This window comes from Polyodon spathula, chromosome 12, assembly GCF_017654505.1.
Source record: "Polyodon spathula isolate WHYD16114869_AA chromosome 12, ASM1765450v1, whole genome shotgun sequence".
NCBI classification, from domain to species: Eukaryota; Metazoa; Chordata; class Actinopteri; order Acipenseriformes; family Polyodontidae; genus Polyodon; species Polyodon spathula.
The window spans coordinates 11,502,204-11,510,311 of NC_054545.1; the positions used below are offsets into that span (position 1 = coordinate 11,502,204).

The following is an 8,108-nucleotide window of genomic DNA, read 5'->3' on the forward strand; positions in this document are numbered from 1 at the left end:
CACAAGACCCCAAATTAGATTCTATCTAGATCAACAAACTATTTTAGAAATGTGAAAGTGCAAGGTAAAGAATAATGCAGCACATGTCTACCACAGCTGTTGATCGTAATATCACACTGTACTGATTCAGACCAAGATTAGGTTCATACAGTATATAGTTTGGAGGCCAAAGCATTATTATTATTATTATTATTATTATTATTATTATTATTATTATTATTATTAGGTCTACTTTTGAAGTTCATGAACATGCTGTACAGTACGTGATAAAGAGTGACAGATGATCTGCATATTTTGTAGAATAATTTCGAATCCAAATACAACTAAATGTGTCAGAATGATTACACGGTGATATTTAACATTTAGGGTAATAATTTAGGTATTAACTAAGAAAAGTTCTATTCATATTTATATTTATTTCATGAACCCAATTTTGCAAAGTGTTGCTTTCAAGTAGCATTCCATTTTGTCATTTCAATGTTACCGTTACATGCCCATAAACTAGTTAGGCTTCCAAACCTAACAAAAATGCCTGAAAAAAAAGTGTGTGTCTATCTACATTTTCCTAATATTTACTACTGTTAGTTACCTGTTTAACGTCCCAATGCGTGTATTCTGTATGATCACATTGTTAAGTATAATCACTAACTCACTTCAGAAAAATTAAAAGAAATGTTTACTGGAATAGGAAGCATGGTGAATACTATTCTAAACAGAAATAACAATAGATAGGAATACAGAGCACACATAATAGGATAGTAAACAGGTAAGAAATTAAATATTGAGAAATGTAGATCATATAAAGAATCCCTTTACATTGTTTGATATTCAAAGATGAACCCTAGCTTTTGGCAGAAGGTTTCTTATTTCCTTCCCATTGAAGCACTTCATGCTCAAGCTATTAAAAAGAGTGTTAAAAGACTGTTTAAGCACAAACAAGCTTTTAATCATGTCATCTATTCTCATAATGCATTGTTAATTGTTTTCTTGCAATCCTGCGCCTCTGTAAATAGGATGCTGCTGCAAGAGCAGATACTAGAGGAGCCACTCCTGATGAAACACTTTAAATGAAAAAAGAAATAAACACAAAATTCATGTTCTGTTGCAGAGGCCAGTTTTTTTCTATTTACAGGGTTTATTTGCATTCTGCATGTCACTGCTAAGTGCTTTGGTGAGTGCTAGACATACAAATCACCAATTATGCATGCAAAATGTAAAATGACGCCATTACAGTTCACTAAAAGAGAGCCTGTTTCTTTGAAAACAGTCATAACTGTATAAAACTAAACAGTCCCACCAATGGGGAAATGTCCAACACAATTTTAACAGCTTCCTGAAATACAATCTGTAGCAACTTTTGAACTGAATTCATATACAGCTGGAACTGGTAAGTTAGCCACACCCAACTGAGACTGTGTGTTACCAGCTAACGCCTGCAGATTTTGCTTGGAATTACACCAACTATTCCTCATCCAGCAAGAAAACAATGAACGATGAAAAGACTTATTCTAAGCACGGCCCACATTTGTACATCGAGTTATCAGTTGGTCATGGGCACAGAAGCCAGAATAATGTTGGTGCCTCAATGACTGTGATTTATTGTTTGGCTGGAAAACAGCACATTAAATAGCCACATATGTCAGATATGCATATTTGAACAACAGCCACTGGGTGTCACACTTAAGAACCAAATTTATATTCGGTCCCACAATTGTGTGACAAGGTTTCTCTGTGTATCTGGATCTGAAGCCATTCTCTTCTGCTGTCATTTGAATTCCACCCTGTGACAGGATAGTGTCACGGCCCAACTATTCCGGCAGGAAGAGAGACTCAGAGACAGAAGCTGCAATGAAGCGTAGTTGTGCACATGTATTAAACAAAAAAAAAACAAAAAATAAAAAAAGGGAACAAATAAATAGTCACAAGGGCCAAAACCAAAAGGTTTAAACTAAAAGCAGAAATGTGCACAAATACTGCCTGTCTCTCAAACACCAACTCCCAACAAAGGCTTTCTCCCTGCTTATAAATATGTGGCCACTCCCCAATTAGCACCTGTGATTGCTGGCAGGAACAGATTTAACCTTATCTCTGCCCATCTTATATTCCACTACCTTACGTTCTTTTGGGCACTCCCTGAAGAGGTGCCCAAACTCTGTACAGGTGGTGCAGATTGGAGCTACTTTTGCCTCCAGCCAGTGTTGCTGGTTGTTCCAGTTTCCCAGAACGATTTATTATTATATTTTCAATGCAGTTCCTTTCTGAGTCTCTAGGGGGCGCTATCCCCCTCTGGCATCACATGTGATAGGATAATGTCATGGCCCAAGCTGTTACCGGCTGGAAGAGAGACTCAGAGACAAAAACTGCAGTGAAACACTGTTGCACAAATGTATTTAAAAAAAACAAACAAAAATAAATAAATAAATAAAAAGAAAACTAATAAACAGGCACAAGGGCCAAAACTAAAAGGTTTAAACTGTTGCCAGGCTGGGCAATCGCCTTCATTGAACAGATTCTAAAGCACAGTACAAAACCACAAGTCCTAACTCACCAAAAACTCCCTTCTCTCAGACACCAAACACCCAACAAAGGCTTTCTCCCTGCTTTCATACATGTGGCCACTTCCCAATTAGCACCACTTACCTAATTAGAGAATGGCCACACCTGTGATTGCTGGCAGGGACAGATCTAACCCCATCCCTGCCAACCTTACATTCTCACACACGCACACGCACACGCACACGCAAACACAGACACACCCATAGCCACAATGTGGATCTCTGTGTAAAATTAGTTCTAGTGGTTCTGTCAGTTGAGAGTCATAGTTCAACAGCTTTCTGTTCTGTACATTACCAGGTGTTTTGGTGGACTTTGCTGCTTTTGCTAGCATACAATTAATTGAGTGTTAGAGTATCTGCTTAATTTCAAATCGGCCAGCGAGTTCATTAATGGTCAAAATAAAATACAATGCCGGGAAACATAATTAGAACCACACCCATAAAAAAAGAGTATTTCCACCACATGCCTTGGAAATGTTCCTCTCAGGAAACAGATGCAGGTGCAAAAGCAAAACTATTGTTAGTTCTATGGAACCATGTATCGGAACTCACAATAAGAGATTCTAGATGACATTGTGATACAATGCTCCTTTAATAGTCTTGGTTATAACGGTTCCTCATGAATGCAAAGCATTTACACCTTTTAGAACATGTAATTAGGGATTAGGGTGTACTTAAAGGTGTAGCTACAGTATGTGCACCTGTCTGAGTGTTTGCCAGTTTATTTGGCATTGTAAGAATGACAGCTTACAGCTGTTGTCAGGGGTGTAACAGATCAGTAAACTTTGTTTACATGATATATCTTATCATAATAAAGGTGTGTACAGTGATACGTGTCAAGAAGTACCGGAGTCTCACCAAATAATGAATTCATGTGATTTCCATTTGCTTTTCTGAATGAAGTTGTTTCTTTTAACAAAGTAGTCATTGTTAATGATCTGTTTATCTTATTACACACTGTACAAAGCAGCCCAGAGCAGAGCAGTTGCATACACGCTCGATGTGGCAGAACTAACATGCCTTTACATTCACTCCACTATTGACATCTCCGCTACCTGCCACTACAGCTAAAGGCACGGATGTGTATTATGCATTAGTTTACATTTAAACTTGAGCTGCTTAAAGTATCCTTTTAGTGATGTCAAATACACCACATTAGTACTTCCAAATATTAGTCTGCTATGTGTTGACTGATCAAAATTTGCCACAAGGAGAAGATAGAATTTTTTAGAATAAAACAGTTGGATACACTGTTAGAGATGTTAGTTTTCATAAACTTTGTACACAGTGGATGACATTTTAATTCACCCAAAAAACAGTAGTATTTGCATCCACCTCTCCCATTTATACAACTACTGTGCTGTCCATTAACTCAGGAACAGGTCCTGGAGTTCTATTACAGGTTTAACAGGTATAATCAAAAAGTACTTTGAATTGGTTCAATGTAATAATTAAGGACATGGTTGGAACAAAACCGCTTCTTATGCATAACTGATGCCTCCCCAGTGACCAGCTACAGTAATACCCAGCACTAGCATTGTGGTACGCACTTTTGGAACTGTGCCTCTAGTACTACATGGGTTTAACATTATGTAAAATATATGTGTACCCATTATCCATCCCCACAGCGAAACTTATTTGCTGGAATAATAAGAAACACTTTCACAGATGCATTTTATTGCAATTAGGTAATCTGTCTACAATTTGTCCAACTTGTTTCACAGGAAACACAGAGCTCTTAAAACAGACTCTTGAATTCAGAGTCTATTAGAAAGAACTGCTCTCAGAATGACCTCACTTTGCATGTATGTAAGGCTGTGCCTACATTTTGCAGAGGCATTTTCCTTATAACAATTTGTAAAGCATTTCTCTGAGCAAGTCAATCTGTTGCACATGAAATGCTTGCATCCTCCTCAACACACTCATCTGAATCCCTTCACTTGCAAGGGCAGACCCTTCACTTGCAAGGGCAGACCCTTCACTTGCAAGGGCAGACCACAAATCAAACTTCTCTGTTAGTTTCAACAAGAATATGTACACTAAAACCTGGCATCAATCACTTACTGTAAGTAATAAAGTGCACTTCTTACACAACTAATTAACAATTACTAAAACAATCTAATAATTAGTCACAGTACTGACAATTCAATGTGAAAACAAATACAAATCCCCTTAATACTTCCTGTTTACAATACCCTATACTGCATATAAAAAGCTGCCCATTTAGATGATTTTAAATCACAAAAGCAGGCCATTGATATTGCTGATAATTTTCAAATTCTACAATTAAGCACACGGTTTCCAACAAACATCTAGACTGGAAGTGCCAAGGTTACCCGGCCCTGGAAGTGCCAAGGTTTCCAGCCCCTACTTTAAATGCTAAACCTGCTAGGATTACTAGTATGTTAGTTGTGTTACTATAGATATAAAAAGGTCAGAAACATGTTTTCATCCTACAGTATTTTTATATAGTGCAATTGTCCTTTCCACATTAGATATGAAACAACTTTGAAACATAACACTGCAAAAGGACATTTGGATAATGTAATTGGACATGTTTAGTAGACAATATTAAACCTCAGTCCAATTATCCACCTACAGAGGCAATTACAATTACAGGTAGGTTATTACCATTGTGTTACCAAATGTTACAAAACTAAACTTACAACCCAACCTGTGCAGTACAACTCCAATACCTGTGGGAACAGGATTTCTCTTATTAGTGATCTAAGTTCCACACCCTTGGCAAGCACAACACAATTCATAAAAAGCACAGATACAAACAACATAGGTAATGCAAATCTCTGAGGAGTGTCTTAAAGATACTAATACAAATACACTGTTACTTGCTTATATATCAGATAGAAAAGGAATGTATTTTGACATTCTGTATTGTATACTTTCATAGATTATTCTCATATCCTTGGTATTTCACAGTGTAGCATACTAAATTCCACAGTTCTGATATTTTCTATTGTCTGCTACAGCTGGCATATTGCTGCTAGAGTACATTCTGTTGGAAGTTTCTTCTTGTAGCTTAAACAACATTCACACATCAAGTCCTTATTGGTTTTGCCGTTGATGTTTTTGTTTCAGACTCCATATCCTGTTCCTGTCATAATTGTGTAAATTCAAGGGAAGTTCTTCTTCCCTAAACAACCTGAGCCCCCGTGTTCAACAGAGCAGGGGGTCCAGTTACCTGCAATCCAGGGAGTGAACTGTGGTACGAAAATTGGGCTCTCACTACATAATAATGTAATAACTGCAAACCAGTCAAACTAACTAGTTAGTCTAACGCACTCATGAAGGAATTTAAATGAAAGGCTGGGTGATACAATACATTGTACACATTTTGACTCAGAGGAGAATGTTAAATACAAATTGTGGCACACCTGCCCTGTTTATATAGGTTTACTTCAATTAGTTGCACTATTTACACAGACCATTAAAGCACATTAGTACCCTGAACACATTGTATAAAACATGTTTAATACTGTACTGTTAGCAGACCACTGCATTATATACAATGACAACACAACGGATTTGCAATACAAAAATACACTGTGGTTGCAATAATCACGGGGACACTAATCCAATGCATTACCAGTGTGTTTTGGTTCAGTGATGCCAATGGCTTGTTGAAATATAATTACCACCATGGCTAACAATGATTTATACTCTTCTGCTGAGTAAAAATAAATGTAAACTGGCTATCTAAAACCATTGATGAAAAAAAGAAAAAAGATCAATAAGAAGAAGAGTTTAAAGTAAAAAGTAACCAAACCTTTCATATAAGCATCCTTCAAAGCAATTGTAGCAGATGAAGCACAGTCAAACCTGTATTTAACAGCACCTGTATAAAAGACCATCTGCATAAATAATCTCTTTATATAGTATTAATCCATGATTATCCATGAAATAGATAGATAGATAGATAGATAGATAGATAGATAGATAGATAGATAGATAGATAGATAGATAGATAATCTTAATAGTACTTTTGGTGTAGTCACCCTAGAGGGAAGGTGTGTCAGTTATGTCTTTAAAGACCATCTCCAGCTGTCACAATTCAATGCAGATCGCCTCTCTCAAGCAAAATGTAAGATTGCTATTATACAAAAAATATACACAGAAAATACAACTGCAAACACCATCAAGCTTTTCAACTAACCAGTGGAAAAACCATTTCCAAACAACCAGGACTTATTTGTTGTCATATAAGCAGTCTCTTGTGAGAACTGAAAATAGTTTACCATTTAGATCTTTGCTTTCATGTACTTGTCTTTCACATACTTTCAAAGGAGAAGGAGTTATTAAGGAAAAATAACAACACCAGTTTTCATTTCCAAAAAATGTCCAGGAAAACATGTGCAATATAGTTCATTATATGACTGTTCAAACTTTACACACTGTAAAGTAAGTAAAAAACTTACCAGGAGTGAAAATCTGTAGCAACTGTCCCTGAAGTTGAAACCCGATGTCTGGAGTCCTTGCCCTGTTCACCAGAGTCCGAATGGTACAGTAACTCAGCAGGACTTGGGTGAAAAAATGTTCTTCTATGTAAAGCTGAAGGTGGATGGTCTGTCCAGGACAAATAGGGAATGGATACCCCACCTCTTGGCTGCTCGCCCTGTGCCAAACTAATAGACCCTGAAACCAAAGAGCTGATCACACATACTACTACAAGAGCAGCAACAGCTGAACCTCTTTATTTAGTTAGTCTCCTACTTCAACAGCTTTTATTCTCTCCCTCAGTGCTGCAGAGCTGTGACTAAGCATACTCTGTCCCACAACAGGATCCTTAGTCTCTCCTAGTGCTTTCTTTCCTCCCTCACAATAGACACTTCTATGGGTGGAGTTTTTTTCTTTCTTATATTTCGATATCACCAAGAACTGTAAACAAACCTCCCTTTTTTTTATATCTCCAATCCCATTCTCAACGCCTTAGCACTCAAGCAGGTACTGTTTATATTATCGTGAGTCAACCTGCATGGGGTGTATATTTATATTGCTAGCTGAAGTATGTTATGTTAACGACAACACTTATGGACCTGTAGGTTGGGGGGGGGGGGGGGGGGGGGATTCAGATACTTTTGCAATGGAAGAGAACAAGGATTTACTTCCATAAATGGTTGAATAAAAAAATGACATATCTTTTCTGGGATCTGAAACTTGTTTTTCTTAGTCACCAGCTCGAAAACCACTGGTCTAGATAACAGAGGGCTCTAATTGTCTGAAAAGGATTCCAGCCCTAGAAATTGTCTCAGTAACACTAATATATATTACATTTTTTAAAATATAATAATAAGTCTCAATAGCCTCTTTTCATATGGTTTCTTAATAGTTTGTAAGCAAAGACCTAAAGCATGTCTACAGTTCTTTTTATAGGCACAGCTGACCTTGCGGTACCAGCCTTTAACACTACTGTGTCTCTTTCATAAAAGCTTAATAAGTTGCTGCAACATTATGTCCAGTCTGTTTCTTTTAGCATTCAGTATTAATGTTCTACTTATGGATTCTGACCCTTTAAAGCATATTAGGCTATATTATGCT

General features: G+C 37.1%; 1 protein-coding gene across 1 annotated transcript in view; it reads right to left on the reverse strand.

Moving 5' to 3' along the window:
• The window catches only part of LOC121324085 (neuroblast differentiation-associated protein AHNAK-like), a 33,838-nt gene extending 26,478 nt beyond the window's left edge, over positions 1-7,360 (reverse strand). Inside the window, exon 1 of the mRNA XM_041265548.1 lies at positions 6,989-7,360. The gene's annotated coding sequence lies outside the window, so the exon portion shown is untranslated. The remainder of the gene's footprint in view (positions 1-6,988) is intronic.
• Between the last annotated feature and the right edge of the window lie 748 nt (positions 7,361-8,108).